Raw genomic sequence first — 17,907 nt, 5'->3', positions numbered from 1 at the left:
AAGTTTAATTATATTTTTCTTGTTACTGCAAAATTGTGCCTGCAAAAGAACAGTTTGTTGCAAAATGTGTGCCTGATGTTCCAGACAATAAGCGGGCGTCCGGCAGCGACAGGAAGCACCTGCCATGGAGACGGAGACAATGTTCTTTTTTAACTGTGTCACAAGTTGTCAACAGAACATTTGTGGTTTTGAAACTTATGCATGTGATGACGCATGAGGGGCGTTCTAAATTTCCCTGATGATATAAAACAACTGATTGTGTATTGTTCGAGTGAGATCGATGCTGTCTGCGTACAGTGTTCATCTCCCACACGTGTGTTCATTAAAATCCTCGTTTGACTCCACCCGGCTGGATCAGTGTTGTTATTTGGATTACCTCCTGTATCCCTCCTCAATATTTGAACCCTTAACAATCTTAATTGCTTAATTGCACTTTGGGGATAAATAAAGTCTCTCTGACTCTGACTCTGATTAGAAAGAAGGAACTTGACTTATTGATGAATGGAAAACCCACTGTAGGTGTTTAGTGGTTAGACGCCAATTGACTCTGGGCAGAGCAGACCCCAGCTGAGAAAGGGAGACTAGACACTGCTGGTGGAGTTGAGGGTGGCTTGAATGAAGCTTGAGTGCTGAGATTCGGAGATGGGGAGCAGGTGGATTGCACAAAGGAGTCTGCGAAGGAGAAAGACAAATGCAGATGAAATTTAAAGTACGAGGCATGAATGTTGATTGGCCTGGAGAAGGGCGGGAGAAGGTGATTGGACTAGACCGGTGATGACACCTTTTCTACTGTAACATTTACAACCACAAAGTTAGTTTCAGGTATGACATTAATACCATATAAAGTACTGTTGAAACACAATTATATACAGTAAATGCCTCCTGTAACTTGACTCTTATGGTTTTGGGAGGTGTTTGTTCATCTGTCTGTAAACCTGATAAACTGCATTCTGCCAAGGTAACAGCATTGGCATCATCAGCTTGCAGTCAGGTGAGATGTACAGGTTCCTTGTTTTTGAGTCAGATACAACACAGACACACCTGAGCGAGGATGTCCAATCTCTTTTTCACACTTTCTTTCCATCATTTTAAGGTGAAACAACAGTGACAGGTGAGTGAGAACAAACTCAGCAGGTTTTATTCCTGGGTATTTGTTTTTCTCATTTCTGACAAAATTAAAATTGCAGGGTACAAATGTTTATGTAATTAAAAGTGCTAAATTCAGAATCTTGTTAGTGTCAGAGTAAGGTGTTCTCATTCTGAAGAGCACGTTAAAAGTAGGAATACTGCAACTGTGTCTTTTTACTTCAGGTACGTGCTGTTGATTTTCAACAAATACAATTCACTTTCCTCCCTTAACATGTTTGTCCTTTTTAACTGGACATATGAGTGGTTCAGAGGTCAGACAAGTTTTTATCCAGCTATCATCATTATGGAAAGTAAATGAAGAAACACTTTCAGTCATGCGATCTGTCAACCAGTGGCTGAAGCTACATCATTAAGCCTTTTTCATGTTTCATTAATTTCCTTTGTGTGTGGATGAGTCGATCAGCCTCAGAAAGCTTTATTAATCTTTTCAGTGGAACAGACTATGGCAGGAGCAATGAAACAGAGCTCTGGGATTCGAAGTCTGTAGCCTCACCATCACTGAGTGAATGCAGTGAGCTGTGGTTTCAGGCTTAGCAGAGGGACCAACAACAGCTTAGACAAAGACTGCATTCCATTTAAGCAATTTTCTATTATTGTTCGTGCATGTTAATAATTTACTGGAACATAGAGATGAGTCATTGTCATGGTATTAATTCTACCTGTACATTTCCTGTTGTGACAGCTGAAATTCTTCCAGAGTAAGAGTTGTGACATTAAGCTGGCGTAACAGCAACTGGTCAAAAGAACAGTCATATTGATAACAACACTAATAAACACATTTACTAAATGAACTACAGTGGAACCCCGACTTACGAAAGTAATCCGTTCCCGAGGTAAGTCGAAGCACCCATCACGCCTTTTGAGTGAGGCGATGCTGGCTGGAGACGAAGTTCTCAGTGGCGGAGGCTGAAGAAAGCATACGTATGCATGCATACAGCACCACCACGGGGAAAACTGGCATAACATTACGGTGTAAAGTTCTTGATTTTTTTCATTCAAAGATTAATCAGGCTTTAAACATAAGGAGGTAGTGCAACAGACACTGAAGTGCATGTTAAAGACGAAAGAAAACATTATTTTTATTAACAAACATTTTTAATCCACCAACAGCCCTGGCATCTAAAAACACTACAAGTGAAAAAGAATGGCAACAAAAAACAATGTACTATTCATTCAGACATTTTTACACAATTATTAACACTTCAACTTTCTTTGTAATGTCTGCTTGTATTTTAAGAAGTATCACATCTGGGTAAAAATATTACCACTAACTCAAAATTAGAGGAATAAGTGTACATATGTGTCAGTTGTATGCATGCATGCATACATATGCTGCATGTATATAACATTCTAAACATTCTAAACATTCTAAAACATTAAAACTAAAACTTTCATATTTTTAAAACTTGTATTGTATAATTTTTTTAATTTTCTATTTTATAATTTTTTTTTATTTTATATTTTTGTGCATTTTTATGTTTTTTAACTAATCACTACTGCTACTTTCATCGCTTTTTTCACCTTCTAAGGCACACTTTCACCTGGTTGACTTGCTGCTAGCCTCTTTGTGAAAAGTTTATCTAACAACGTCTGTCTCTGTCTACTTTTCAAAATGGATATCAAGTGGGAGGGGCAGATGTCACTAAAATGCTCTATAGCACGAGTGGTAAAGTTCTTTTCAGGGTGATTTTTTTCGACAAAATCGGCCACCTTCTGAAAATCGCGGAGAATGTCCTTGATATCGCCCGATGGTATGACGGCCTCCTCCTCCTCGCCGAATTGTTGCTGTACTGATGAGTGCTGCATCGCTTCCAACTCTTGCAGCTCTGTCGTTGACAACTCCTCTTGATGTTCAAGCACAAGGTCGTTTATATTCTCCTCCTTGACCTCAAGTCCCAGGGCGGTGCCAAGATTTATGATCTCCTCAACTTTGACTTCAGGTTGAGGTTCCCCCTCCTTCCCCTCAAAGCCTTCAAAATCTCAAGGGGCAACAGCATCAGGCCACAGCTTCCTCCAAGCAGAATTTAGCGTTCAACGACTCACCTCCCGCCATGCCAATGAAATCAACTTGAGTCATGCAACGATGTCGAAATTATTTTTCCAAAACTCCCTGAGGGTGAGCTGCGTACTCTCTGTTATGTCGGAACACCGTTCGAACATGTGTTTCGTGTACAGTTTCTTAAAATTAGAGATGACTTGCTGATCCATGGGCTGGGGGAGAGGGGTTGTGTAGGGAGGGAGGAAGAGAACCTTAATGAACGAGAACTCCTCCAGGATGTCGTCCTCGAGGCCAGAGGGGTGGGCGGGGGCGTTATCGATGCTCAGCAGGCACTTCATGGGGAGATCGTTCTCCTCAAGGAATTTCTTGACAGCAGGGCCAAAGACCAAGTTGACCCATTCGACAAAGAACTGTCGGGTCACCCAGGCCTTGGGGTTGGACCTCCACATAACCTCAAGCCTCTCCTTTAAAATTTTGTGTTTCTTGAAGGCACGCGGGTTTTCTGAGTGGTACACTAGGAGTGGCTTGACCTTACAGTCCCCACTGGCATTAGCACACAGGGCGAGGGTAAGACGGTCTGTCATGGGCTTGTGGCCTGGCATCTTTTGTTCCTCCGCGGTGATGTGCATACGCTGCGGCATTTTATTCCAGAAGAGGCCGGTCTCATCACAGTTAGTACCTGCTGGGGGGGTGTAGCCTTCTTGGTTTATGAGTTCCTCAAATTTTCTAACAAATTCTTCGGCAGCCTTGTGATCGGAACTTGCTGCCTCGCCGTGACGCACAACAGAGTGGATGCCAGTCCTCTTCTTGAACCGATCAAACCACCCATGCGACGCCCTAAACTCTGGGGAGGATGGGGGTGCCTCCTGCAAGGACGTCGATGCCGTTGGCTGCTCATTGGAAGGTGCCTTGCTTACTAAATCATTATAAATTGAGGACGCCTTCTCGCAAATGATCGTCTCGGTGAGTGTATCGCCAGCCTTTCCCTTGTCTTTAATCCAAACAAGGAGAAACCTTTCCATCTCATCGTGTATGTGGCTCCTCCTTTTGGACATGATGGTGGTGCCCATTGAAGGTTTACCTGCTTTGATGACTTCTTTTTGTTTTAGAATTATTCCTATGGTCAAAGGATTTCGGCCATTCTCACGTGCAATAGCACTAAGTTTCACACCTCACTCATATTTATGAATAATTTCTCTCTTTGTTGTCATCGAGAGCACTTTACGCTTCTTCTTTTCACTCGAATCGCTTGCAGGCCTCATTGTGAATGAACAATAGGCTATTGGCTAATTGCTAACTGCAACATCAACACAATACGAAAGCCAAGGTGGTTGGCACATAATTCGGAAGGCATTCTAGGCATTCTGGGCATTCTGGGCTCGGCCAATCAGAGCCTGCTGATTTCGGAACACAGGCATTTTGCCGTAACACGGGCAGAAATATTGCCGTTCAGTGCCTTCATAACTTGAATTTTCCGTTTAATGGGGTATTTGTAAGTCGGGGTTCCACTGTATATTTGCATTATAAATTATGTGATGGGAAATTATACTGAGCGAGTACATGATCAAGAATTTTGACTTTGTTAGGGAAACAGGGGGAGTTGTTTGAAACACTGACTTCAGTTACAAGTTGTTATTATTGTTACATTAAAACTATGTGGTGTGTATATCAAGAGTTAAACTAGATATTATTTTGACCATATGATCCATGAGCAGGCATTTCTATGCTATTACAAGGGCACTCTACTAATATACTGTACTAATGTGTCTGTTACGGTTGGAAGGAGGACTCAAGCGCAGGACTCCGGTACTGATGCTTACAAGAAGAGTTTATTTACAAGTCACCAGGTGTATATACAAGAATGTGCAGGGGGGTGTTATATACAGCTGAGTGGGGGAAGAAGGGGTCTCCAGGGAAGTCCAAGGGAAAGCATACGTTCTTCAGAATATCCACTCACACGATCACAGGTTCACACTCCAACACTGCCACACGGGAAACACACGGGGAAAAATCCAAGAGGTTCTGTAGACAGGGAGACAGGGTTAAGGACGATGCACAGAGGAAAACACTCTTCACTAAACTTGCTGTAGCTTTGACTTTACTAACGCGTGGTAGACAACGATCCAGCGACGAACAGCAGTCACCTCCTGGCTTAAATGCTGCTCCCCTTAATGAGACACCTGGGTCTCATCTCCCGAGGGCGTGGGCCAAGGGCATGAACCCACAGTGAGTTCCGCCCCGGCGAGAGAGAAGAGGAAGAGAAACAGAGAGGGCTGATCAGCGTGCAGCTGATCCGCCTGGCCGTGACAGTACCCCCCCCCCTGACGGGAGCCTCCCGGCGACCCCCAGGCTTGTCAGGGTGAGCCGCATGGAACGCCCGCACCACACCCCGATCCAAGAGGGCCGCCCGCGGGATCCAAGAACGCTCCTCCATTCCATAGCCCTCCCAATCCACGAGATACTGCAGACCGCGCCCCCGGCGCCGGACATCCATGATCCGCGAAACGGTGAAAGCCGGGTGGCCATCAATGACCCGGGCGGGTGGAGGGGGTCTGGAAGGAGGGCACAGAGGACTAGAGAGACACGGCTTCACTTGCGACACGTGGAAGGAGTTATGGATCCTCATATTCCGGGGCAGGCGAAGGCGGACAGAGACAGGGTTAATCACAGAGTCGACCTCAAAGGGACCGATGAAAGTGGGAGACAGTTTCTTGGACTCAGACCTGAGGGGGATGAATCTGGTAGACAGCCAAACCTTTTGTCCAGGTGTGTAGGTGGGAGCAGGGGTCCGGTGGCGATCCGCCAGGCGCTTATTGCGTTCCACCGTGCGGAGAAGGGAGGCCCGAGTCGCTCTCCAGGCGCGCCGACACCTCCGAAGATGCTGTTGGACAGAGGGAACAAAGTGCTCACCCTCGACGGCTGGGAAGAGTGGCGGTTGATAGCCCAAGGACGCCTCGAAAGGGGACACACCGGTGGCAGAGGAGGTAAGGCTGTTATGAGCATACTCAATCCATGACAGTTGCTCGCTCCAAGTTGACTGGTTAGTGGAGACCAGGCACCGGAGAGCAGCTTCGAGCTCCTGGTTGGCACGCTCCGTTTGGCCATTCGTCTGCGGGTGGAAACCAGAGGAGAGACTGACCTGAGCTCCGAGGGCACTGCAGAACTCCTTCCATACACGCGACGTGAACTGCGGTCCTCTGTCTGACACAATGTCCGTGGGGATGCCATGGAGGCGAAACACGTGGTCAGCTAGCAGCCGGGCGGTCTCTAGAGCAGTGGGGAGCTTAGGGAGGGCGACAAAATGAGCAGCTTTGGAGAAGCGGTCCACAATGGTGAGAATCACAGAGTTACCTGACGAGACGGGCAAACCAGTGATGAAGTCAACAGCGATGTGCGACCAAGGGCGGCTCGGAGTCGGCAGAGGGTAAAGGAGGCCAGAGGGTGGTTGATGGACACTCTTGTTTTGAGCGCAGGTCGAGCATGCGGAAATATACTCGCGGACGTCTTTGGCAAGGGAAGGCCACCAGGCGAAACGTTGGAGGAAGGTAATAGTGCGGTGGACCCCCGGGTGGCAGGTGAATCTGGCAGTATGAGCCCAATGTAACACTCGTGACCTTACTGAGGGGGGGACGAAGAGCAACCCTGGAGGGCCCGTTCCGGGGTCCGGTTCTGTCCGCTGAGCCTCTCGAATAGCCGACTCGATCTCCCAGGTCAGGGCCCCGACTACACAGGTGGGCGGTAGAATGGGAGAGTCCCGAGTTGCGTCTTCGGAGGCGGCGAATTGGCGTGAGAGGGCGTCTGGCTTGACATTACGGGAACCGGGTCTGTAAGTGATCATAAACTGGAATCTAGTGAAAAACAGGGCCCACCTGGCTTGCCTGGCGTTGAGGCGTTTTGCCGATCGAATGTACTCCAAGTTCTTGTGATCGGTCCAGACCACAAACGGCTGGGCAGCACCCTCTAACCAATGGCGCCACTCCTCCAGGGCTAGCTTGATGGCTAGTAGCTCTCGATCTCCCACATCATAGTTGCTCTCTGCAGAGCTGAGACGGCGTGAAAAGTAGGCACAGGGATGCAGCTTACCTCCTTGCTGCTGGGAAAGCACCGCCCCCACTCCAGCGTCCGAGGCATCCACCTCCACAACGAACTGCCGGTCGAGATCGGGTTGGACGAGAATGGGCGCCGAGGAAAAGCGGTCCTTCAGATGGGCAAACGCACATTGAGCCAGCCCATCCCAGCAGAAGGGAACCTTGGGAGAAGTAAGACGGGTCAGAGGCAGGACCAGTTTACTATAGTTGCGAACAAAGCGCCGATAAAAGTTCGCGAACCCCAGAAAGCTTTGAAGCTGTTTACGGTTAGAGGGGGTCGGCCAGTCAACAACGGCTTGAACCTTTGCGGGATCAGTCTTGAGGTTACCCCGATCTATGACGTGGCCCAGGAAGGAAACAGTTGAGACATGAAACTCACACTTCTCCCCTTTAACAAAGAGACGATTTTCGAGGAGACGCTGAAGCACTTGCCTGACATGGCGTCGGTGGTCGGCGACAGACTGGGAGAAGATGAGGATGTCATCCAAGTAAATGAAAACGAAATGGTCGATGAAATCTCGGAGCACGTCATTCACGAGAGCCTGAAACACAGCTGGAGCATTGGTGAGACCAAAAGGCATCACAAGATATTCGAAATGGCCCAGGTGAGTATTGAAAGCCGTCTTCCACTCGTCTCCCTCCCTAATCCTCACCAGATGGTAGGCGTTGCGCAGGTCCAACTTTGTGAAGATGGTGGCACCCTGAAGCAGCTCGAACGCGGAACTCAGCAGAGGGAGGGGATACTTGTTTTTAACTGTGATGGCGTTGAGGCCGCGATAGTCAATACAGGGCCGTAAACTTTTATCTTTTTTGGTGACAAAAAAGAAACCAGCAGCAACAGGTGAGGACGAGGGGCGAATGAGACCAGCGGCAAGTGACTCATTGATGTAATTTTCCATGCTTTCCCGCTCCGGTCGAGACAGGCTATACAACCTACTGGTCGGAAGCGGCGCGCCTGGGAGGAGGTCAATCCCACAATCGTACGGCCGGTGAGGGGGAAGAGAGCGTGCCTTATCTTTACAAAACACTTGCGCCAGGTCGTGATAGTCAGACGGTATGGAGGACAGATCAGGCGGTTCTGAAATAGTTTTATTGAGTGGTAGGTTCATGGCAGGGGTGGCGGCTTTTAAACAGGACATGTGACACTCCTCCCCCCACCCCGAAATACTCTTTTTCCTCCAATCAATCACAGGGTTATGTTGACACAGCCAGGGATAGCCCAAGACTAGTGGAGTGAGTGGGGCCTTAAAGACGTACAACTGTATGGTTTCAACATGATTGCCGGAAAGAGACAGGGAAATCGGTTCTGTGACATGAGTAATGTCTGGAAGACGCTGGCCACTAAGGGCTGTGACTTGGAGTGAATGAGACAGAGGCTCCGTGCTAAAACCTAACTTCAGTGCCAGCGAGGCATCAATAAAATTCTGTTCTGCCCCGGAATCAATCAGAGCGTCGAGAGAATGAGTCCTGAGACGAACCGTTAGCTTAGCCGCAATCATGAGACGAGGAGGAGACTGAGAACATGAGACCTCGCCCACCCGTACACTCCTCACTACCGGCGGGCGCTGTCTTTTAGCCACGCCTGGCAATCCATGGCAATATGGCCCTTGCGGCCACAATAATAGCACTCACCGGCCCTCCAGCGACGATACCGCTCCTCGGGCGACAGACTGGAGCGGCCCAGTTGCATGGGCTGTTCACTTTCTTCCGTGCTGTCCAACGAGTGACTGCCGCTAGGCGCGCCCCCACCTGACGTCTCCATGCGCCCCGGGGGCCTCTGGGAAATGTAGTTTCCGATTCCCCGACGCGCCCGTAGGTGCTCATCCAACTTCACACACAGCGTAATCACATCAGACAAGGTCTTAGGAACATCTCTCATCATCAGTTCTCTCTTTAACTCATCACAAACATTATTCAGGAGAGTACTTATCAATGCCAACTGCCCCCAGCCAGTCTCTTCGGCCAAGGTCCAGAATTCGACCGAAAAATCCGCCATACTCCGCCTCCCCTGCTTCAAATTTAACAGTCTGTGGGCAGCCGCCTCCGCTCCGGTGCCTCTTTCAAAAACACTCTTAAATTTGGTGAGGAAGTCCTCATAAGAAATGTCCGGGGCTGTTCTCAAAACAGCTTGCGCCCAGTTTAATGCGTGCCCGCGTAATAGTTGAACCATAAAGGCGATTTTGGCCCCATCTGTCTCATATGTTCTTCGTAACTGACGGAATTGTAGTGTGATCTGAGTCAAAAATCCACCACATTTATCGAACTCACCCGAGAAAGGCTCCGGCGCTGGTAACGATCGCTCCGGTGGTTCTGTGGGGGCCGGCGTGGGGGAAACAGGCGGAGCGGCTGCAGAGGGACTGGGAGCCGATAGCTGAGGAGAAACAGACGGAGGGGGTGAGGGTGGGCTTACCGACGGTAGACGTTGAGCGAGGGCTTGAGTGAGTGCGGCCAGTTGTTGATTTATGTGCCGAAGCATGTGTTCGTGGCGTTCCAGAATTGCCTCCGGGGTGAGGACGGGTTGCTGGGTGGGGTTTGAGTCCGCTGAGTCCATGATGGCTGGATCGTTATTGTTACGGTTGGAAGGAGGACTCAAGCGCAGGACTCCGGTACTGATGCTTACAAGAAGAGTTTATTTACAAGTCACCAGGTGTATATACAAGAATGTGCAGGGGGGTGTTATATACAGCTGAGTGGGGGAAGAAGGGGTCTCCAGGGAAGTCCAAGGGAAAGCATACGTTCTTCAGAATATCCACTCACATGATCACAGGTTCACACTCCAACACTGCCACACGGGAAACACACGGGGAAAAATCCAAGAGGTTCTGTAGACAGGGAGACAGGGTTAAGGACGATGCACAGAGGAAAACACTCTTCACTAAACTTGCTGTAGCTTTGACTTTACTAACGCGTGGTAGACAACGATCCAGCGACGAACAGCAGTCACCTCCTGGCTTAAATGCTGCTCCCCTTAATGAGACACCTGGGTCTCATCTCCCGAGGGCGTGGGCCAAGGGCATGAACCCACAGTGAGTTCCGCCCCGGCGAGAGAGAAGAGGAAGAGAAACAGAGAGGGCTGATCAGCGTGCAGCTGATCCGCCTGGCCGTGACAGTGTCAGATCATGTTTTTCTACCAACTCTGTCTTGATCTAAACTACATTCCCTGTTAAGTGTTTGTGGCATTAAGATGCTGACAAAAGGTGTCCACAGGTACATACAGACACATCTGCCAAAGTGCTGAAAACTCCTTCGTTGTACTTCCTGTTAGAGCATGCATCCATTGGACTACATTTTACATTATGACACAACACAATACCAGCTATATTTCTTAACAGATCCGTTAGGATTTGTGGTACTACACTGTACTTTAAATATGCAAGGCATTAACAATTCATGATTGACATACTGAGTACGTAACAGTAAAGTTCAGGAAACACATACAGGTGATCACACCCACAAACTACACCCTTTTTGGCTCCTACCTCAAAGCACACTGTGTTCTGTTGATCTTATGTGCTGCACAATAATGTTTAATATTTAGTATTTACTGTCATATTCCCATATATCATTGTGATGTTGTTTATTCTATTACTCTTGTTCTCTTCTGCTTGTTTTCTTTTTTCTTTCTCAGCAGGTGATCCAGGTGATTGATATATGCATTTTTTTTCTTTTTTTTTTTCTGCTCATTCTGTTGGTTTTTGTTTTTTGCCCTTCTCCCCCGTCCCTCTTCTCAGCTGTTTCTCTTTCCCTCTTTCTTTCTCCCCTTCTTTCCCCCAGTCAAGTCTGTCCCGTATTCAGTAAATGAAAATAAAATAAACAATAAAAGGTGAATCAAATGGACCATTACGGCAAGGCTGGGATGGTCAATTTGGTAAAGCAAATCCGTTGGGCATCTTTCTTTGCCTTTAGACAACAATTCTGATGGCAAAAGAGCCAAACGGGACAGGCAAAAAAAAAAAAAAAAAAAAAAAAGGAAACACATCCTAGCTGTGTCTCTGCTATACTGCCTTGACTTGAAGTACTAATCGCATTTTGCCCTCCAGCTCTCTTCTAATAAATCATGTTCTGTAACTAATAATATTCATGTTATGAAAGTTAAATTATACTCAATGTTTTTTTTGAGAATTTAAATCTTGCAGATTAAAAATGTAAGTCAGTTGAACGATAAAAACCTTTTTGAGCAGTAATGCGCTCACAAGGTAATGTTCAAACATGCAAGACATGTGTCACCTGTACACCTTGAACAGTTATCTTTCAAGGTGCACACACAATAACTACAATTGTAGTTGTGAACCAAGAGATCAAGATCAGAACTAGTGATGGGAAGTTCGGCTCTTTTCAGAGAGACAACTCTTGTGGCACGACTCCCAAGGAAGAGCTGGCTCTTTTGGCTCCCAAATGGCTTCTAATTTATTATCTTCAACAGCATAATATTTTAGCCTTACTTGGCAAATATGAATGCTTCGTGTGTTGATAAACCATTTTGTATTTAGTGTTTTTATGAGCAGCCTTATAACTGCCTAATTTTGTGTATTTCTTCTGTTTCAAAAGCAGGCATTCTTACTTAATTTTAATATTTTAATCAAATGTTTAATTTTAATTTGACACAAAAACAAATGAACAAAACTCTGTAAACAAATCCGCAGAGCAGGAACAGAACCAAACTCAGTAACCAAACAGTATGTCTGGAGAGCAGTTTCTCCTCTGAGTTATTATCTTTTCTGTTTTTGAGAAGACTCTTTCCGAAGGTGCAGCTGTAATGCATAGTCTCCCCTCCATCACCTTCACCAGGTGTGGAAAACTGTGACCTTGGCCTGCCACCAGCTCAGGGGGTCTTCTCCATGTTGGAAAGATAACATCTCATCTCTCAAGATAGCATTGCATCTCCAGTAGAGCATCAGCTCTTTGCAGCATCTCCTGTAGCTCTTTCGTTAAAGAGTCTCCACACAGCAGAAGTTTGTGGCTCCTCCTCCAATTGGCCCTCTAATGATGGAGCTGGGTGGCTGCTGGGGGTGCATTTTGCTGCTGAGGCAGTTATTCTCTGAAGTGCTTCATCAACAGCTCTGTTGTCACTTAATTAAGGCTTTTTAAACCTGCGATCCAGTAATGCAGTTTCTGAGAGGGTAGTGTTGAACTCCATATGCAGAAATGTTTGGTCCATGGCTGAATAAAGAGGTGCAACCAATTCCAACCAATCATGCTGTGTGTGATGTATGTGGGAGGACAGTGGCAACACAATAAACCTTGTTTAAAAAAATTGGGGAGCCGGCTCTCACTTGATGGAAGTTGGCTCTTAGAGTCGATGCTTTTGCACATGACACATCACTATTCAGAACTAATCTTATCTGTTCCACGGTCTAAATTTGGTAGGGACAGAGCCTTTCTGTGGCAAGTCCCAGACTCTGGAGTAGTCGGCCTCTAAATATTAGGTCTGCACAAATGCTGGAACATTTTCAGTCTTTACTGAAGACAAATACTTTTGACTGGCTTTTAGCACACGTCGATGCACTTTTTGCAGCATGAGATGTTTGAAATGTGCAATACAAATAAACTTGACATTGACCTTGACAATAGCTACCGTAACTACAGTTATTGTGTTCCAGTGAGTCCTGTAGACTGACAGAGTTACAGAGTTTGTCTCTCAGCTGGTTCTTTGGATGCTTTTAACCCCAGTAAGGACTCAAGACTCTCAGTGTTGGTAGTGAAATTTGTTTCTTTGATAATTGTGTGTTTTTACAGTCCATTCCACCCCCCTCCTCGGCAGCGGCGCCACGGACTACACCTCCGTCACAGTGTTGTTCTGTGTTCATCTGCAACCCAGACTACAAATCTCTCTGTAAGTCTTTCAGACCGATAGATGTCAGTGACTTTGTTCCTCAGCTCTTTCTTTAGTTGGTTGTGTGATGTGCTGCTGTTTGAGATCTGCTCCACTTTGTTACACAGCCTGAAAGTTACATGTCTGGAAGTAGTCAGGCCTGGGTGTGACAGTGAAAGTCAGCTTTCAAAAAGTTGCGGTTAAGCACAGTTAACTCATAATTTAATGGCTCTGCATGTGAGGACCCAGGAGAGCTCTATCCCTATCTCTGATGTCCAAACTTAGCCCAACATTACTCAGGTTGAGCCTTCACAATGAAACCAAAACAGACCAATCAAAACACAAAAAGTGAATATCCTGCACTAAACGCCAGCAACCGAGACAGTTTTCTTATTCTGTGTTATTCTATCCATTTTCTTCCGCTTATCCTGTGCCAGGTCACTGTGGCAGCAGCCTAAGCAGAGAAGCCCAGACCTCCCTCTCCCCGACCACCTCCTCCAGCTTGTCTGAAGGGAACACCAAGGTGTTTCCAGGCCAGCTGAGAGATATAATCTCTCCAGTGTGTCCTGGGTCTGCCCCGGGGCCTCCCCCCAGTGGGACTTTCCCAGAACACCTTACCCGTACAACGATTGTATTAGTAGGGTGGCTGCAGCTCAGGTGTCAGAGCAGGTCACTTACTAAACGGAAGGTTGGTAGTTTAATCCCATTCTGCTCCTGTCTGCATGCCAAATATCCTTGGGCAAGATACTAACCCCATGTTGCTCTCCGATGCATTCATCAGAATACGAATGCGTGTGAGTGTTAAATAGGATTGAATGGCCTCTAGCAATGGGCCAAAAACCCCATATTCCCGAAGCACCTCCCACACTCCGAAGGACAGTATTAAATGCCTTCTCCAAGTCCACAAAACACATGTAGACTAGTTCAGCAAACTCCCATGCACCCTCAAGTATCCAGTGTTCAGTGTTTCACGACCAGGGCAAAAACAGCATTGTTCCTCTTTTACCCGAGGTTCGACTAACGGATGGACTCTCCTTTCCAGCATCCTGGCATAGACTTTTCCAGGGAGGGGTGTGATCCCCGTATAGTTGAAACACACCCTCTGGTCCCCCTTCTTAAAGATGGGAATCACCACCCCTGTCTGCCAATCCAGAGGTACTGCCCGTGATCTCTCCGCAACACTGCAGAGAAGTGTCAACCAAGACAGCCCTCAGGGCGGACCTCATCCACCCCAGAGCCTCTGCCACCAAGGAGTTATTTAACTGCCTCAGTCACCTCAACCCACAGCATGTCTTTATCTTGTTTTCCTTCTCTCACCCCAACCGGTCACAGCAGATGGCCGCCCCTCCCTGAGCCTGGCTCTGCCGGAGGTTTCTTCCTGTTAAAAGGGAGTTTTTCCTTCCCACTGTCGCCAAAGTGCTTGCTCATAGGGGGGTCATATGATTGTTGGGTTTTTCTCTGTATCTATTATTGTACGATCTACTGTACAGTATAAAGCACCTTGAGGCGACTGTTGTTGTGATTTGGTGCTATATAAATAAAATTGAATTGAATTGAATTGAACCCAGAGATAGGTGAGCTGTCCTCTAGCCGTCCACAGGGGATTAAGGAGGTCCACGACGTATTCCTTCTATCAGGGCCTCAGTGCCTGCCCGCTGCGCGGCACACAATGCACCCAACCCCTACGGCGCCTCCTGCAGGTGGTGGGCCAGCAGGAGGATGGGCCTATGTCCCTTTTCTGGGCTGTGCCTGGCCAGGCCCCATGGACTAAGCCCTGGCCACCAAAAGCTCACCCTCGGGCAGCCTCCCCACTGTCCCTGATCCCTGGGACACACAAACCCCTCCAAAATGATAAGGTAGTGATTTGCGGAGTGGTGCTGTATGTAATGTGTAATTTTAAATGTAATAAATGTCATTTTTACCTTCCAGTGTAAAGCACCTTGAGGTGGCTGTTGTTGTGATTCAGAGCTATATGAATAAAACTGAATCGATTTTGCAAATCTTCTTTTGACTGATTTATGAAATATTCCAACAAAGTATAATAAAATATTACTGAAATGTTTTACTTCACAGGAAAGTTTACTGTTACAGATTTATTGAGACCATCTAGTGTATGTGAGTTCCATTTATACTCTTTGCATGGTAACTGTGAGGTGTTTGTGCCGCAGACTGAACCTGGACCAAGAGACTAAGAATCAGGCCAACAGCTTCTCAGCTGAAGGATGCAGAGAGGACACTTTCCATCAGGACAAACCAGGATCAGAGAACCCGTGACACTCATCTCTCTTTGAAACTATGGCCGCTGCAGATCCCTCAGCTGACTCTGAACTCGAGTATTTATGTTTAGCTCATCTGAACATATGTGGTCTTAGGAATAAGCATCCTGACGTTGAGAAAATATTAACAGATTCTAACATTCATGTGCTGGCGTTAACTGAAACTCATTTAGACAACAGTGTTAAAAACTCTGAACTACATATAGAGAAATTCAGGTTTTACAGGAAGGATAGAAACAGTAATGGAGGTGGTGTCTGTTTCTATATTCACGATCACATGACAGTTATTCAGCGGTATGACTTGGATCACAAAGATCTCGAGATGATCTGGGTTGAGATTTACCTTCCAGATACCAGACCAGTGTTAGTGGGATGTTGTTACAGACCATCAGGCAGCAAAATAGATTATTTAATTAAAATCTGCAGAAAAATAGAAATGGTGTCAAATGAAGACAAAGACATTTTCCTTCTGGGAGACTTTAACTTTGACTGGTCGAAAGAGTCTACAAAAAAGACAAGGATTGATTTTGTCTCCTCTGTGTGTGGACTGACCCAGATCGTAAAAAAGCCTGCCAGGGCGCACGTGACAAATTCACGATCCACATCAAAATATATTGATCACATCTACACAAATATTCCAGCGCTCTGCTCAGAACCAGACGGTCACCAAGTTAAATCAATCAGTAATCATAAGCTCATCACTGCCACTGTACGAAGAAGAGTCCCCAGAAGTAGAAACTCAGAAACAGATCCCCTCAGTGAACCCTTAAAGTCTCCTCCTGTTCTTTCTGAAGTGTCTCCATCAGAGTTTCTTATTAAAAAGAAGATCATGGAAAACAAACACTGTTCTCTTGAGTTTAGGAAAGTTGAGGATAAGGAAGTTGAGAGGTTGATGTCCGACGTTGATGCTTATGTTCTACAAGCTGCAGCTCCATCCATCTCTGCTCCCATATGTCACATCCTGAACTCGTGCATCCACCGCGGCAAGTTCCCATCAGAGAATCTTGAGAGCTGCGTATTCCGTCCTGATCCGATCCTGGAGAAAGTACTCCTCCAGCAGATGCAGGGATACTTTTATAACAATGAACTTTTCACTCATCATCAAACTCTTGGTGACATAACTGATCATTGGCTCACAGAACTGAAAAAAAAAAGAAAAGTTGGAGTTGTATTCATAGATTTCAGTTCGTCCTCTGATGTCATCAGTCCTAATCTGCTGCTTCCCAAACTGAAGTCTTACCATTTCTCAGATTCGGCCATTTCTATAATGAGAAGTTTTCTCTCTGATGGAAACAGCTGCTCATGTCGCTGGACAGACACTCACTGTGAGATGCCACGAGGAAGCTGCATGACTCACTTCCTGTTCTCTGTTTATACAAACGATCTGAAAGTTGCTTTAAAAAGTGCTCATGTTGTTGTGAGTAACAGTAAGCTGATGATGTATCACTCAGAAAAAAAGCACCAGGATTTACAGGAATTGTTGAGAGATGAATCAGAAATTGTGCGTGGCTGGCTCAGAGAAAACAGCATGGTTTTAAAGACGTTCACATCAACAGTAATCAGAACCACGACGCAGGTGAAGAAAATACAAACACTCCTCAGAGCCACACTCAGTGTAAATGTGCAAGAGTTTAACTGGATCGGAATATTAGGAGTTTTACTGCACGATGCTCCTCATCTGGTTTGGACATCTTAATGAAATCTTTCTGAAAGAAAAGCTTTGGTTTGAAAAGGAAGTGCTGTACAGTTTGCTCCTCCCCCTTTTCAATGTAAATATTTATTCTCTCATTTGAGTCTCTTCAGAAGTGGAGAATTTTGTACTCTACCAGTCTGCACCCTGGAAGTCTGTCTGGTGAGATATTTAATTATAGAGGTGATTTATTAGATTATTAAGAATGAGAAAATATTGAAAGGTTGTTGACTTTCGAAGCCAGTGTGTTTTAACTACTCTCTTCATATTTTAATGGTCATTTTATCACTTAATGTGCTTTTCTGTGGTTACATAATTTTATCACTTTCTTTATTTGTGCGCTTCGAAGAAGCAGTGACCAGCAGAGAGTGTGTGTGTGTGTGTGTGTGTGTGTGTGTGTGTGTGTGTGTGTGTGTGTGTGTGCACAGAGAATGAAATAAAATAGGAAAATGGACATTTTGGGATGGATGTGATTTTTACTGCAGTAGTCTGTTAGGGTCAGGGGTCACTGCCTCTGTTGAATCATGTTCCTTGTTTTTGTAAAAAAAAATATATGTGCTCATAAAAAATAAAAAAAAAACAACTCCTCAAAACTTCTTCTTTTTATTGTTGTGGGTCTTCACCTTACAATTTAAACCGTCTAGGCATTATATCAATAAAATTAAATTCTTCTTCTCCCAGCCGTTCACTCCAGAGCAGGATGCTCTTCTGCAAGTGCTCAGAGCATCCTGCTCACTGAAAATCTGAACACCAGACTGTGTTGAAGAATGAAGATTTGTACAAACTTTGTTTTTGCCTCATGTGCTGTATTTACATGATGTTAGCATGTTTCAATAAACCACTGCACCTATTTCCCGCTCAACACTTTTGCATAGTACTGTATATCCATTAGT

At 46.0% G+C, this 17,907-nt stretch overlaps 1 long non-coding RNA gene across 1 annotated transcript; it reads left to right on the top strand.

Moving 5' to 3' along the window:
• The first annotated feature begins 975 nt into the window (after positions 1-975).
• Positions 976-17,805, top strand: LOC146558513 (uncharacterized). The gene is made up of 3 exons (XR_014888474.1): positions 976-1,111; positions 12,973-13,069; positions 15,217-17,805. It is a non-coding gene; the product is annotated as an uncharacterized LOC146558513 (long non-coding RNA).
• Positions 17,806-17,907: the final 102 nt, after the last annotated feature.

This window comes from Mchenga conophoros, linkage group LG15, assembly GCF_057382185.1.
Source record: "Mchenga conophoros isolate Kocher_MC1m ecotype Shallow Benthic linkage group LG15, M_conophoros_male_GT1.1, whole genome shotgun sequence".
Taxonomy (NCBI): Eukaryota; Metazoa; Chordata; class Actinopteri; order Cichliformes; family Cichlidae; genus Mchenga; species Mchenga conophoros.
Note: the sequence above shows the minus strand (reverse complement) of the source record. Positions and strands in the feature narration are given on the sequence as shown.